The 14,686-nt window shown below is 41.8% G+C and overlaps 1 long non-coding RNA gene across 2 annotated transcripts; it reads left to right on the plus strand.

Moving 5' to 3' along the window:
- The first annotated feature begins 118 nt into the window (after window positions 1-118).
- LOC146173816 (uncharacterized) lies at window positions 119-14,114 on the plus strand. 2 transcript variants are annotated; one of them, XR_014701664.1, is made up of 3 exons: window positions 119-211; window positions 3,422-3,480; window positions 12,048-14,114. It is a non-coding gene; the product is annotated as an uncharacterized LOC146173816 (long non-coding RNA). The 2 variants fall into 2 exon arrangements; XR_014701663.1 differs by lacking the exon at window positions 12,048-14,114 and adding an exon at window positions 6,705-6,832.
- The last annotated feature ends 572 nt before the right edge of the window (window positions 14,115-14,686 follow it).

Genomic DNA, 14,686 nt, shown 5'->3' on the forward strand with positions numbered 1-14,686 from the left:
TTAGCCAAATTTTGTGCGATTAATATTTTTCACTCGTACTCTGTACTAAAAAGTCTGACGTGCAGCTCAAGCAAGCAACGAGGCTGCCATCGGCCAGATTCAAATACTCATCTGGCCACTATGACACAATCAAGACGACGGTGATTTTTCCAATTTTACAGATGATTTGCAAGCGGTGCTATAGTGTCCTTAGAATCTTACAAAGACAGTGGTAAGCCTTGAGAGTTTTCGATCGTGCTTTCTGATTTTCCAGCATGCGACATAGCGCGAGTGGATGAAATACATACATGATGGGTGACCACAACCGTTTGCTCGTTCGAACAGTGCGCTCAAGTGAGTTGCACGCGCTCATTTTCAAATGGTGAGCCAGGCCTTCAAAAACGGCGCATATTATTCTGCGATGACCACTATAGAGCAGTCAGATATGTACATGCGATAATTTATAGGTACAACATTTTTTGACATCGCTAGGCTGCGTCTCGGGGTGAGTTCCTCGGGGCTACAACACACCGATGGCTGGTACAAATAAGGGCTTCTAGTGGTAATTCGTTTTGCGATTATGCCAGCGGTAGGAGCACTTTTATACATGTGCAGACATTTCTTTTGACTTGGATTGCCATGAAAAAAAAAATATAGAAATAGCTGTATGTCGCGATAGCTTCACGTGGCTACGCCAGGTAAAACATCGAGTTCTGCCATGCGGTTATACTTCGTACAGCTTTTTTGAGATGTTGTCAGAAATAAGTGTGTTACAAACACCAGGAACGACTTTATTATTCTACCATTTGCTTAGAAACTGCTAGCGGTTATACTTCGTACAGCTTTTTTGAGACGTTGTCAGAAATAAGTGTGTTACTAACACCAAGAACGACTTTATTATCCTACCATTTGCTTAGAAACCGCTATGAAGAGGCTTCTGTGGTCGCTAAAGAAGTTGGTCTTGGTTTCAGCTTCGATCACAAGCAGTGATTACTGGATTGGTTCTCTTTGTAACCATGTCTATACACGATCCCCACTCTGCCGTAGACTTGATTGTCGTATTCTCGCCTCTTTCTTACACATTCTGCTCGGACCGAAATATCCGCTGGATCGTCCGAAGTTGCCACCCATCTACTGTATTTGGTACAGAAACTCGTATTCTTTTCCTCTGGCTCCATGGCTTGGCTCCGGCCAGAGGCGCTCCGCGCCACCTTGTATACTTGAGGCTTGACATCAGTAGCCACATGAAACCACGTCACGTCTGAGACACAGCTTCCCCACAATGTTCACCCCTCCCACACACTCACTTTGACATTGACCTCTGACCTTTAACTTGACTGTGGTTCAGGGCCTGGGATACACACGGCGATAAGGGAAACACGCGACGAAACCTGGCTTTACCCACTGTACTCAGGCTATCACTTCAAAAACATCAAAACATCAAGTCATAACACAGTGTCATATGGCTTTCGCAAGCGCCGGTCAAATGTACAGGGTCTAGTTTGCATCAAGGACAAAATAACTGAAAACATGGAAAATAGAAAATATACTCTAGGTTTGTTTCTCAACATTGAAAAAGTGTTTCATTCTATACAGTTTGATTTATTATTGAGAAAATTATCGAGATACCAGGTGCAATGTACTGGCTTAGATCTAATTAGTTATCTGGAGATCGATATCAGGTAGTCAAGACTAGCGATGCAGTTTCAAGGCTTCAAAGCTAAAACAAGGAATAACGCAAGGATCCTTATTAAGTCCATTATTGTTTCTAATTTATGTTAATGACATTGTTGAGACAGATAGTTCCATTCAAGTTATAATGTATGAGATGACACTGATATTTTTTTCTCTTCACATATTTTACTGGCATTAGAGTCGTCTGTAAACACCTACCTTGCACACCTGTCAAACTGGTTAAGGAGCAATAGACTATGACTGAATACCCCAAAACAACATATATTATATTTCGTCCTATCAGCAAACTTTTACCCAACAAACGCGGCGTAAAATTTGAGGACACTTTAATAAAATAAGTACAGGAGCAAAAGTTTCTGGGGGTTTGGTTTCATGAAGACCTGAGCTGGTCTCCTCGCAAAGAAAACTCAAGCACGGAATCCGCCTGTACAGTTGGATGTCTGTACCAGATATCTCATTTGATACCTCTCTGGTTAAAAAACAATATTTCGCCCTTTTCTACTCCAGATTAACATATGGTTTGACAGTTTGGGGGACCACTACCCAATATAATTAAACTAAACTCACTACTTTACAAAAGAAAGTATTGCGATGCTTTGAATCTTTCTATGGAGGGCTTCAGGATTTAAGAACCGCTCCTCCGTTTAAAAAACATAGCATGCTAAGCGTGCATCAGTTATGTTATTTAAAGCGATTGCAAATAATACACCAGAAGAGATTTCACGAAAATAAAGATTCTGCAAATGTTCAGTATATTTTAGGGACTGAAAACTCCGCACACTAATAGTAAGGACGAATTATGGAAAGCAATCAATGGTCTATCAAATAATTGCCATCCTAAATGAATATCAAGAAATGTTAAACTTTAAATGTACAGCATGTGTGTTTAAACGCCATATTATTGATATATTGCTGACCTCTGGTATAAAATATACACATTAATGAACTTCTTTCCTTCTGTAAAATAATCCTTATGTGAAACAGAAAGTTCACTACACATCTTGTTGTGTGATCTTTTTTTTATGTTCATTTTACGTTATGTAAATTTTTTGACAATGTAAAAATGCAGTGAGTCTTTGTGCTATTATACAGTATGTTGATCGAAATTAAGCTAATATCATGTACTATGTGGTGTGTTGTTTTTGCTATGTATGTGCAAAAAGTTTTTGTACTTGTAGAACAGTGTCGCCTCATATATCTGGTCTTGTTAATGCTGCAGCACCAGTCTGAAGTGCATAGGGATAGAGGCCTCATCAGGCACCACTTGTCTTTAGCTTCTGTTTCTGCATCAGGAATTGTATTTGTCTGCTGTCAAAAAGTGAAACAAATAAATAAGTAAATGAATAAATAAATAGTCTTTCTGCCCTTATTTAGCTCTTAGGGCAGCACCGAAAAATAGCACAGGTGTGGTTTGCTATTTGTGCTATATATATATCATATGCATCTTGCTGTAAGGTGTCATGCAGTTGTATTATGTACTTTTTAATTTCGAGAGGTGCACGCATTGAAGAAACAGCACGGCAGGGGTTGGTGTTGTGAGCAAAAGATCACGAACATGACGCTGTCAGGCGGAAGCTGGCAGCTGGCTTGGCCGAGCGCTAACTGGATTTAAGGTGACATGGTGTTTAGGTGATTTTTAAACTGTTTCCCTGCTTACTGACAAAGCAAGTGGCTGATGTAGTGATCTCTGCGATCTGAATGTGTTTGGAATGTACCTAATATACTTTATTGTTGATTCACGACGCAGTACCATTATATCCAGTCCTCAGGCCAGTTCAGCAGGCCCTCAAGCATCTGGAATTGATAGTGAGTGCAACCTTCACAGAAAATGTTTTGTTGATATTCTGATGGTAAAAACAGGTTCTAAGAATGCCAGCTTTTCCTCTGCATTGACATTACTTTGTCTTGTTCGTGTAGTTGCTACTGCTGGGCCTTTATTTTTGTCAGATTCATCTTGCTATTTTGTTTAAAAAAAAAGCATCCACACTAATTGGCTGTGCATGCTTCATCAAAGTAATTAACTTTGCAACTTGAGTCGAAAATTGTTAGTTTCTGAAGGCATCTACAAAACTGTCTGCGAAGTGGGGTGATGGCTGTAAATTCCAAAGTACCAGGATTGGTCATGTAAGCACTGTAGGGATTGTGGGAACGTGCATTTTCTTCTGTATTTTTTTAAGATGTCCATGATGCTTTCTCTCCAGGCTGCCGGCTGTCCGAGGTCTAGCCTGCATTTTTCTCTTGCAACAAAGGCTGTTTCTTTGTACAATTACAAATGTGAGAATACTTCAAATAGTTTGCGTTCTTGTGTGTAGCACTTTTCAGGACTGCATTATTTGAAGCTCCACTGTTCACTTGGAATCTGATACTCCTTGCCGCTGCTGACTTACTTTCATTACGACAGTCTCTCTTCCTGCAGATGAAGCACCTTCTTGGAGCGAACTCAAGTTGCTTTCTTGAACTGACCTAATGATACTTTAATGCTTATTTTTCTTAAATTTGCCATTTTTCTTCCGATTGATATTTTTCAATAGTCCTCCGTCATTCTTCGTTTCAATAGTTTGAGCTGCTGCCCTCAGTTTGTTTCACAGTTTTTGTTTGTTTTTTTTCATCTTCCAATATGCTGCCTCACATGTCAGTGCTTGAAAACTTAGGCGATTACCATATTTACGTAATTGTGAGTCGACCTGCTTTCTTTTTCAGCTTCGAAAATCCGTAGTTGGGGACGGTCACCTTGAAACCGAAGCCTTGCCAATGTCTGTTTTTTTTTCTCGGCTATCCAGTTTTCAGTGGTCAACTTAGATTCGTGTAAATACTGTAGCTACCTCCTTCCTCAGGCGCTCTAGTAAGCTCCCATTCATAAGTTGAGGGCGCTTACCAGATGTACCCTTGGTTTTCATTTTCCATGATTTTGGTTATGATGTCTCCTGCTTTTGCACCATATAGTATTATGCTACTCAGCACCCCATCAGATGTATCATATTGTATGCTTTTCTTGATTTTATCAAGTATGTTTATTTTGTTTTACTTTCATAAGATGAGTATATATGATGTGTTTTTCCATTGAACTTTTTGTTGCGTTGCGAAATAGCACTCATGTTGTGCCTTTCTCCTACCTTCATGAATCAGATCCAACTCTGCTAACCTCCACCTTACTATTGTTTGCCATGTTACATCCCGTTCGTGGTCTAGACATAGAACTACTGCTTGTTGGAGATGGGGGTATCTTTTTGCCCTTAATACTTCCACCACTTCTTTCATACTTTATTTCAGCTAACACTATGCCTTTGATATTTGGTTCCTTCAGGGTGTGCATTACTCGTCAAATATCACTAAAGAAGGTGCTGTGTCGCATTTGGCTGGCCAATCCCTTTTGTGTTGTGCACGTTCACGGCTGCTTTTCCTTTGACATTTTTCTACTCCTCTTTTTGAATTAAATTGTTCTGCTGACTTAGCTTAGTGCAGATATTCTAGGCACCTGACTTGGCCCAATCTGTGTGTGAGGTATTGTGACCTTGTATGCTGCTGTTTTGTTGACTTCCAACTATTATTATTATGATGACCTAGCCTAACCGTCCCTAACCTAGGATTGAGCGAAAATTTGTTTGACACAGGTGTGTGCTCTTGTCCCTCAGAAGAAGTAAACACTGCAAAGAAGGACTCAAAAAAATGTGTTAATACGGATGTGCAGCACGTGATCATTCTACTGAGGCTGACTCGGAAAAGGTAGACTTTTGAAAGGTGAGCAAGCACCTTGTCTCTGGAGAAAAAAAAATCTGAATAACTTCCTTTACTTAGCGGCCATGTGAACATAGATATTCATGGTGTTGTCTAACCATTAAAAGCATGGTCACGTGCTGGAATTAAATAACAGAGTGGAGGAGACAGTATTTATTATATGGGGTGGTTCTTTTTAGTCATTTAAGACCTTTTTGAACTAATACGAAAGACATGTCTCTTCGGGTGAATTTGACAACAATTTGGACATCATGGATGTGATTAAGCATGTTAATTACTCTATTAAATAGTCAAACTTAGCTAATCAAGATTTTGATTTTTGATTTCGAGGGGCAATCTTATATTGCATAATCAAAGGCAGTTGGCATCAAAGGCGAGTCCTTTTCAATATTTTCTTAACCAGCAGTCTGGATCAAATTATTTAGCATCAAGAATTAACATTTGAAAGAGCTCATTGAGCTGGCTTTCTGACATTGCACATTTATAAAAGTGGCCTCCATCATAATCCTTACACATCAAATACAGATGCTGTTTGTCTGTTCGATAATGTTGAAGATAGTAACATTGTTTTGGTGACATTAACATACATAATGATGATGTCATAATTATACAGTGCATTTTTGGCATTCAATATTTCAAGCCACACTGCCGATTAAGAAAATTTGAAATGTGGGCTCAGCTTGCATATTGTCAGCCTTTGATTCCACTATATAATAATTGTGCCTGAAACAAAAGAATAAGGAAGTTGGTCGGTAATTTTAGTAATTCCATGTTTTACATGATGCCCACCTCTTGTGGCACCTGTCGCACAGACAAAACGTACACATCTCTCGTAATTTTTAAAACTCAGGTTTGTAAACAGCAAAAAATAACACTGGTAAACGTGCATACGCTGCACTCTTTTAGTAAACCAGCTACAACTATTAAATTGCAAAATCGAGGGTCGTTAGCATCAAGGGAGTGGCCCTCTTTAAATTTTTTTACAGCAGTATGGTTCGGATTATTGAGCATCAAAAATGAGCATTTGAGAGCACATTCAGCTTGCTTTTTACGCTGGATTTTCTTGCAGTCTGAATTGTTATTGGAATTTCATTGTTTTTAAAACTTGGTATATCACTTGCAAGAGCTAAGCGTAAAGGCCGAACCACATGGCAGCGTTTCTTCAGCGCCTCGTCAATGTCTCGGCTATTGGTGTCGCCGGAAGCGCAATTTGGCCCTTGAAGCCAGGCGACGCTGAAAGATGCAGATATCTGGCAGTGCCAGGTCTCAGCATTGACGCCGGAAATGATTTGCAGGCGGGGACCAATGACAAGCCACGAATAGGCAGTTACAGCACCCACCCCCACAAGCGCAACTTGTTTCTGCAGAAGCGAGAGCTCCTCTTTTGTCCGCTCGCACGCCTGTGCCTTTGTTCCAGTTGCCTCCCCAGTAAGTTCCCATCGTTGCTGAATAGAATGATTTTACCTATGGGCAGGGGACAATTGTTCGAACTTCCAGGATTCCTGGATGCCTTGGCTTGCAGACGCCTGTTCATACGCCGTCATGTGTTTGGCCACCCCCTCCGGCACGCGCCGAGCGACGATGTCGTAGACGAGACGCTGATGCGACACCGAAGAAATGTTGCCATGTGGTCGGGCCTTAAGGTGTTACTGTTTAATCCAGGTTCAAGGAGCTTTTTCTCCAGTTTGAGGAACTCGGGGAACATACGGTATGATTTTATTCTACTCATGACGGGGGGTATGGTACAAAGAAGAGGCAATGGTCTACAGTTGAAAGCCTGTGTGCATCCGGTCTTCATCTCTTTCGTGTCCTGTTCCTAGCACAGCCTTTGTGTTTTAAAATTGGCTCTTATGAAGTGCATCTGCTACGTTCTGGCATAAACGATTCCTGTGATTTGGTTGGCATCGTCGTGACTTGATTTTTATCTGGCTGTGGCCATATGCCTCAAATATGTCTTGGCTTTTAAGTCTACACTTGTGCGATTGGTTGTTGTTAAATATTTTAGTCATCTTTTTGTATATTTCTGTGGATAGCTGAACATGTCGAGACATATTTGCGAGCTACATTTTTTATTTTAATGAAGTTGATGATGGTAACTCTGTCATTGAGCTATATTCATTCGATATTTTTACACTGTCCCACACAAAGGTTATTGCTTCATCATCTAAAACAAACCACATCAAATCTGCTGCAGCCACTTAGTTGCCATTAATTTTTCTTGAGCTTATTGTATGCAACTTATTGAAAAAATAAACAAAATGCAAATATCAAAATGAGGAATTTATGCAACTGCGCAGTGTTGCGAATCCACAACATACTAATTCCCAAAGTTTAACCTTCGGTAAAAGTGGTAACAAATTTAGGGAGTCAATTTTTTTTTTTTAATATAGATACATTAGATTCTATACTGTATCATTTATTTTTTATGTTTATTTCCTAATAATTTAGTTGTTAAAAGGTTTCAAAGCATGGGTACATTACTGAGAGCAGCAGGTGTAAAGAAACACAAGACTGGCCCACTGTGCTAGTTAAGAACCAGGTGAAATTGTCTCTTACCGGGAAAGGAAAAGAGCTGTTTACATATTTCTTGATTAGATGACTCCCCAGTACAGTGACATAGGTGTTTTCGTTGCTAGTCCTCCTTGCGCCATGCATTTGAATGCATGATGGCAGGAATGACTATGCATGCTGACTTGTGCACAGCTTTTAGGTTGTTTTTCTTGTGTGCTGTTCAGCATTTATAGCAAGCGATACAAGGTTAAAGCATGTGTATTTTGTTTTTAAAGGTTGTAATTTTCATTATAGGACAGAAAAGACGTAGTATCCGTCACACTTTTTCTGCGGACGCCTGAACTGCACTGTTAGGGAGGGGAGGAAGGTGGAGAGAGGTGCCGTAGTTGAGTTCTACAGAACAATTCGAACACCTGGGAATCTTTAACATACGCTGGCATCGCACAGCACGTAGGATGCCTTTGTGTTTCTCCTCTGTCGAAATACAGCTACCAAACTACCTAGCTGCCGCGGGGTGGCATCTTTCTGTTGATTTTATACATTCCATTTTTTTATCAAGTCAGGAGAAGATGGAAGTTAGCACTCTGAGACTACTTGTGTAGCAGGTCAGAGGAGAAGGGCAAATGTGAAAGTCTATTGTTATGCAAGTATTTGAAAATTTTGAATAGCAAATCAGATATTCCCCCTATTCACTTTGCCCTATGATTCAGCTAATACACGTGCTAATTATTCAAACTGAATGGAAAATTTCACTAAGTCTCCAAATAGATCTTAAATAATTGGATTGAGGTTCTGAAAAGAATTACCAGTTACAGTTCCAAAAGTGAAAGTGGCCGCTCAGACTCCACACCACATTCACCCATAATCAGTCGAGGTGGTGTGGATGGTCCAGCTCTTCAACAGAGTCCCTTCCAAGTGGCAGATTTCTGATGGTCCTGTATGTCATCTAATATTGTCTGACACGGGAGCACTCGTGGAAGCTCATCGATTTAGATGAGCAACTAGTTCATCCTTAGAGATCGGTAATTTTTTCAGGCAAGTGTAATGTGACTGTCATTAGGTTAACTCAAAGATGTCATCTTATGTATGAGAGATCAGTTGTGTTTGTTATGACTGCTGTTCCTATGACACCACTTTTCAGTGCGGTACCATCGTGCGCTTTGTTATTTTCCAGCATTTTTTGTTTACAAATACCACAAACTTGCGCAAATAACTGTAAAAGCACTCATATTATATTCAGTTTGGTTGACTTAATATTTGATTTTTAATTGCTTCAGTTTCGCCTGCATTTTGTTATGAACCTTTCAGAAATGTGTTCGAAGGGATGCCGTGGTTCAGGGTCACTTTCCCTCTAAAGAGAGCTTTTATGGCCCTTGCCACTGTACCCCAGTGGTTGCAGTGTTCGCCTGCTGAACCCAAGGACACAGGATGAAATCAGGGCACTGGCGGCCGCTTTTCTATGGAGGCGAAGAGCAGGGCGTCCATGTGCTGTGCAATGTCAGTGCAGGTTGAAGAAGCCCAGGCGGTCGAAATTTCCGGAGCCCTCCACTGCGGCATCACTCATAGCCTCAATTACTTTTGGATGTTAAATGCTCTAAACAGGGCCAAACCAGAACTTTTATCAGGCAAAAGGTGCAAGAAAGAAGCACAGGTATTGATACCAGTGGTCAATCTCACAAGCATACTTGTTCACAAACGGCGTCCTTGTTCTTTACCTTGCTACAAAAGAGATGAACAGCTTGAACTTTACACATTTTCACACTCCATATCAACACTGGGGCTACAAGATATCCACTTGAGTCACGAGAAAACTCTGCAATACAAAAAATATCTGAGTGCCATTTTCAGTTCACCACGTTTCAAATGCCGTGTCTTGAAGATGCCAAAAGTTTTTATTTTTTTCATTGCCTTTTGCAACGTCCCCATTCGGGGACAGGACGCCTCAGTGCAGAAGTAATGAATGCTACTAGCAGAAAGTGCGATAGTGTCCTTAGCAAGATATCGGCACAAAATATAGTTAACACATTATTGCTTGATTTCTTAATTAAATTAATCACTTCAGAGTGTACTTATGGTGAAAAAAAGGTAAAAGCAATTGCTCTGAGCAGGCAGACACAAGAAGATTGGCATTTGTGGCAGCGAATCCTTGGCGGCGGCAGTGCTGTGAGTTTGTTGGGTTGACAGTGTGTTGGAGGTGTTCTGCTGCACGCGACTAGGTTGTTCGCACCGTAAGTTTGGAAGGTTGTTGTGTCCAAAATACTTTTCTGTACAAGCTTCTCGGCACTTGCGTCTCACATGTTCTGTATCCAGCTCTTGCACGGCCCAAAAGGCAGAAAGTGAGAAATTACTTTCATCGGCCACTTTCTTGTTCTTGACATAAGGAAATAGAGCTTGTCAGCTTGTCAAGTTTGGCTTGTTTTGAAACATCCAGAATGACGCTTTTATTGCCTCTATTGCCTTTTTGTCCGTAAAGTAGCTCAGGGCGTGTGTTTTGAAACATTCAAAACTGCATGTATCATTGCTTTTTCGCACAGCAGGTCGCACAAAGGCGATATGCCTATGTTGGGGGTTCTGAATTAATTTTATTGGCCTAAGTTGCTTGGAACAGGCTAACTGGTCAGTATTTTTGCATTCTGCATGGGTTGAAGAAACAGCTGCTGTGGCCAGGGTCAAGCTTGTGAGCTTTAGCCAAGTATTTAAACATCGTAGCCACTGAGCCGCCATGATCAAAGCGGGCGGGATGTGTTCAGTGTCTGTGGCTTTTGTCTGCACTTGGTATTCATGTGGTAGACACATTAAGGGCGCACCTCTGTTTAATAACGAATGAAATGTTGCAATGTTTAATTAACGGAAAACAGACACTCATCCTGGCCGTTCTGAACCTGAGCCAGACAGGTAAGGCAGCAAAGGCCTCACAGTCACGAAGTCATGATAACCATAGCAGTAAGTGCTGCTGTCATGTGAAGCATCATGTAAAGTCAGTCATGTGAAGCATCAGCACTTCTCTCCCCATTGGGGATATCCATAAGGCGGTGGTGCCAGGTTCGATCCCTAGATTAGAACGAATTTTTCTTTAACTACAAAGTTTCTCAGAAAACTGTTTAGTTTTCCTTTGTAGCCATATGGCTACGCTTGGGTGAATGTCACTGAGTAATTACTCCCTTATTAGATTAACGATTGTGTATAAATATAACAGAACATACGTGTAAATTATCTGCCACTAAAAGCATATAAAGTCTCGCAAGGGCACAGATTAACTAAGGTATGGATCAAAGGTTCCTTCCATTTAAATATACATAGTTTGTCTTAGCAACAAACCAGCTGTGCATGGCAAGAAGGACATTACTGAAGTCAGTAAGCATTGAAAACCTATAAAATCATCCCAATTGAAAATCATCTCCTCAGTAAAACTATACAGCAATGATTCCAGCTAATAAAACCATCGCTGTGTAGAGAACAACTTATTATTAGGCTGCAGTCAGCAGGTTAAAGGAGTTGATCATGTTTTCAAACAGCCATGCTATCCACAAAGTAAATTCCTGAAAAAAAAAAAAAAAAAAAAAAAAAAAAAAAAAAAAAAACTTTTTGACTGGTAAGTTTCAGGGGTCCTTCAAATATGGATGGTTTTATACAAGACTTGTTCTACTTGAATGTGGCATGCAGACGTTAGCATTTCCTTTGGAGGTAATTGAAGAGGATTAGCTCATAGGCTCTGGAAAAGTGGTGAAGGCAACATTAGTGTTTCAGACTGACAGCTCCCTTTCGAGGTATGTTGACCAGAAAGATGAGAAAAAATGTTGACTATACTGTGGTCCCTCTTAATAAACAATCTCACTAGAATTAATACAACTCCGGAATACTATGCTCTCATGCACCGTGTGCTGAAAATGAGTTCTGTAATTTTCTATCCAGCGATAGTTTTGTTTTGCAAGCCTGTGTTGTGTGTAATTCATTCTTGCTTTTTAAATATGCCTTGCTTCCTGTGTTCAAACTTATTAGTTTGTTGTTTTCAGAGCTCATGTATATTTCGTCAGATATATAAGATATATATTGTGAGCACTGTGTGGCGCTTCATCTTTCACACGGGTGAACATGCTGCTTTATCTTCATCCTGCTCTCTCTTGTAGATACCCACCGTCATCGCTGAGTGTGGTTCGCTACAGTGTGCAACCAGGGCTTCAGGTCTCCAATAAACCTGGTCCACCATGCCCGACCTTGCACGTGGGGGAGGTGTGCCTTGATTTCCCCACCGCTCGTCACCTGCACCTACCTGGAGCTTCGTTCTGGCCGCCGTTTGACCCCGACCATCGTAGTCATGACCCAAGAGGGCAACACCGCTGTTCTGGGTTCTTGCAACTCCATCCCAGCTTCCCTTGCCACTTGGACTGTGAGCAGCCGTCAGCGCGACTTGCAGATGTTCGCCGGTCTCCGCGGCAACGACACTGATGACTGGCTCGACAGCTATGACTGGATCAGTGCTTTCAACCGGTGGGACAATTCTCTTAAACTAAGTAATGTGTCCTTTTACTTGACGGATGTGGCCAAAACGTGGTTGACATGGCTTTGGTTGGCACGGGCGCCGCTGTTTCTGTGATACACACCGAGCTGTGCTCGCGCTTACGAAAAGTGAAAACGCCTTACGATGGACCTGAACTCTATGGAGCTAATGGTGCAATCATTCGGCCTTCTGCTAAGTGTACTGTGCGAGTTTTTGTTGACGGTGTCCGCCACCATGTTCGATTTGCGGTAATGTCACCGTGCGCTCACCCAATTATTTTAGGCTGGGATTTTCTGTCTGCCGCATCAGCCAGCATTTCGTGTCGTGGCAGAGTCATTTACATGAACGAGAGCGATCCGTATTCTGAACCTCCTGAGCCTCGTCATCGCCTGCTTGACGCTACTGACTCAGTGTTGCCCCCTGGATGCGAACAACTTGTCGCGCTTACTTCTACTGACATGCTTTCTGACATGCTGTCTATGTACGTCGACCAGGACCACCGAAACTGGGACATAATACTTCCTTTTGTTAGGTTCGCTTACAATACGGCTGTACAGCGGACCACAGGTTACAACCCGTTTTTTCTCGTTTACGGCCATTCTCCCGCTATCCTTCTTGATGCCTCTTTTTTTTCTACACATGCCATTTCCTCATCCTCTCTTCCTGCCCAGTTCATTTCCCGTGTGGCCAGATCTCGCCGGTTTGCTCGCATCATCACTGAAGCTAGCCAGGAAGACCGCAAGTGCCGCTATGATGCAACCCACTGACAAATTTCGTTCCGTCCCGGCGATGAGGTGTCACTTTGGACATCTTACGCACTCCTGGCCTTTGTGCCAAGTTTCAGCATCGTTACATTGGTCCTTACTCAGTTGTTGCAAAAACCTCTCCGGCCAACTATCGCGTCTCCCCTGTTTACCATCCTCCGGACAGTCGTTAGCATGGCACTGAAGTTGTCCAATGTTTCACGCATAAAGCATTCTGCTGACTAATTGCGGCCAGGCTGGCCGCTTCAACTGCGCGGGCGAAATAGTGTGAGCACAGTGTGGCACTTCATCTTTCACATGGGTGAACATGCTTCTTCATCTTCATCCTGTTCTCTTGTGGATACCCATCGTCATCAGTGAGTGTGGTTCGCTACAGTGTGCATCCAGGGCTTCAGGTCGGCAATAAACCTGATCGCCAAGCCCGTCCTTACAATATTTATTAGACGAATTAGTAAAAAAAATATTTATAATTTAAAAAGCTTTTACAGTGAGGACATCATTCTTATTGAAAGAGAGCAAAACTTTAAACAGACCAAGCGTGGAAAAATTTGAAGATATACATCCTGTAGCTAATTTGGTCATAAAAAGATGACAATTTTCAGAGGGTATTGCTGAAAATTGTTCTTTCAGCAAAAAAAAAAAAAAGAGATTAGTGCCACCAACTTTGACTCCCTGGTTTCATTTAGGAAAAAACTGCACGCGATTCACAGCTGCTGGCAAGGAATGATGTCCTTATGACTTGACGTTGAAAACAAATAATATAGCTGTGAGCACATGCTCCGCCGCTCATAACTATTTATTAGTAATCGAAATATGCGCCGCACATAAAGCCGACACATCCGCTGGATGTTCTGGCTCGACATTGACGCGTCCTCCTCATGGGTGCTTAAATCTGATGTGTCCACATCTTCTTCTGGCTCGCCACTGCTGTCTGCATCCTTAAAATCAGCTCCTGAAGGGCTCGATTGATGAGAAACGCGATCTCTTCTAGAAGCTTCCGCACGCGATGACGACGCCATGCTCGAAGCGCTCGCTCGGCAATCCGAAATGGCGCCGGGAGAAGCGCCGAAAAGCGAAAGACCAACATGACATTAAGACTGATTGCGGGGCTAGCTGGTGCATAGTCACATAAAGGAAAGGTTAATAGCTTTTTGTTGCGCTATTAACCTTTCCTTTATGTCCAACAAAACATGTTGGATCACATCGTTTGTTTCCCACTTTCTAATCTAGTCGGCACTACGGGCCCGGAAACCACTCGCGTGCGAGAATTTTACCCGTTGATCAGATTGATCGATTTGAGTAGGCGCTGTAGCGAAAGAGTTAAGTGGCACAGAAAGCTGTTCAAGGGAAAACTGTATGAAGCCCGTATTCATTGCTCTAAATGTAGGTGTCCTGGTTGAAATTGCAACCAACCTTTAAACATTCGCTAAGCAATTCGAGAAGCTGGCAATTTATACATATAGCTTCCCCAGCACTGTATAGTTCATTCTTAGCTTTAATTGGT

The sequence above is a fragment of the Amblyomma maculatum genome, chromosome 11 (genome assembly GCF_055883805.1).
Source record: "Amblyomma maculatum isolate TAMU_Amacu chromosome 11, ASM5588380v1, whole genome shotgun sequence".
In the NCBI taxonomy this organism is placed as follows: domain Eukaryota; kingdom Metazoa; phylum Arthropoda; class Arachnida; order Ixodida; family Ixodidae; genus Amblyomma; species Amblyomma maculatum.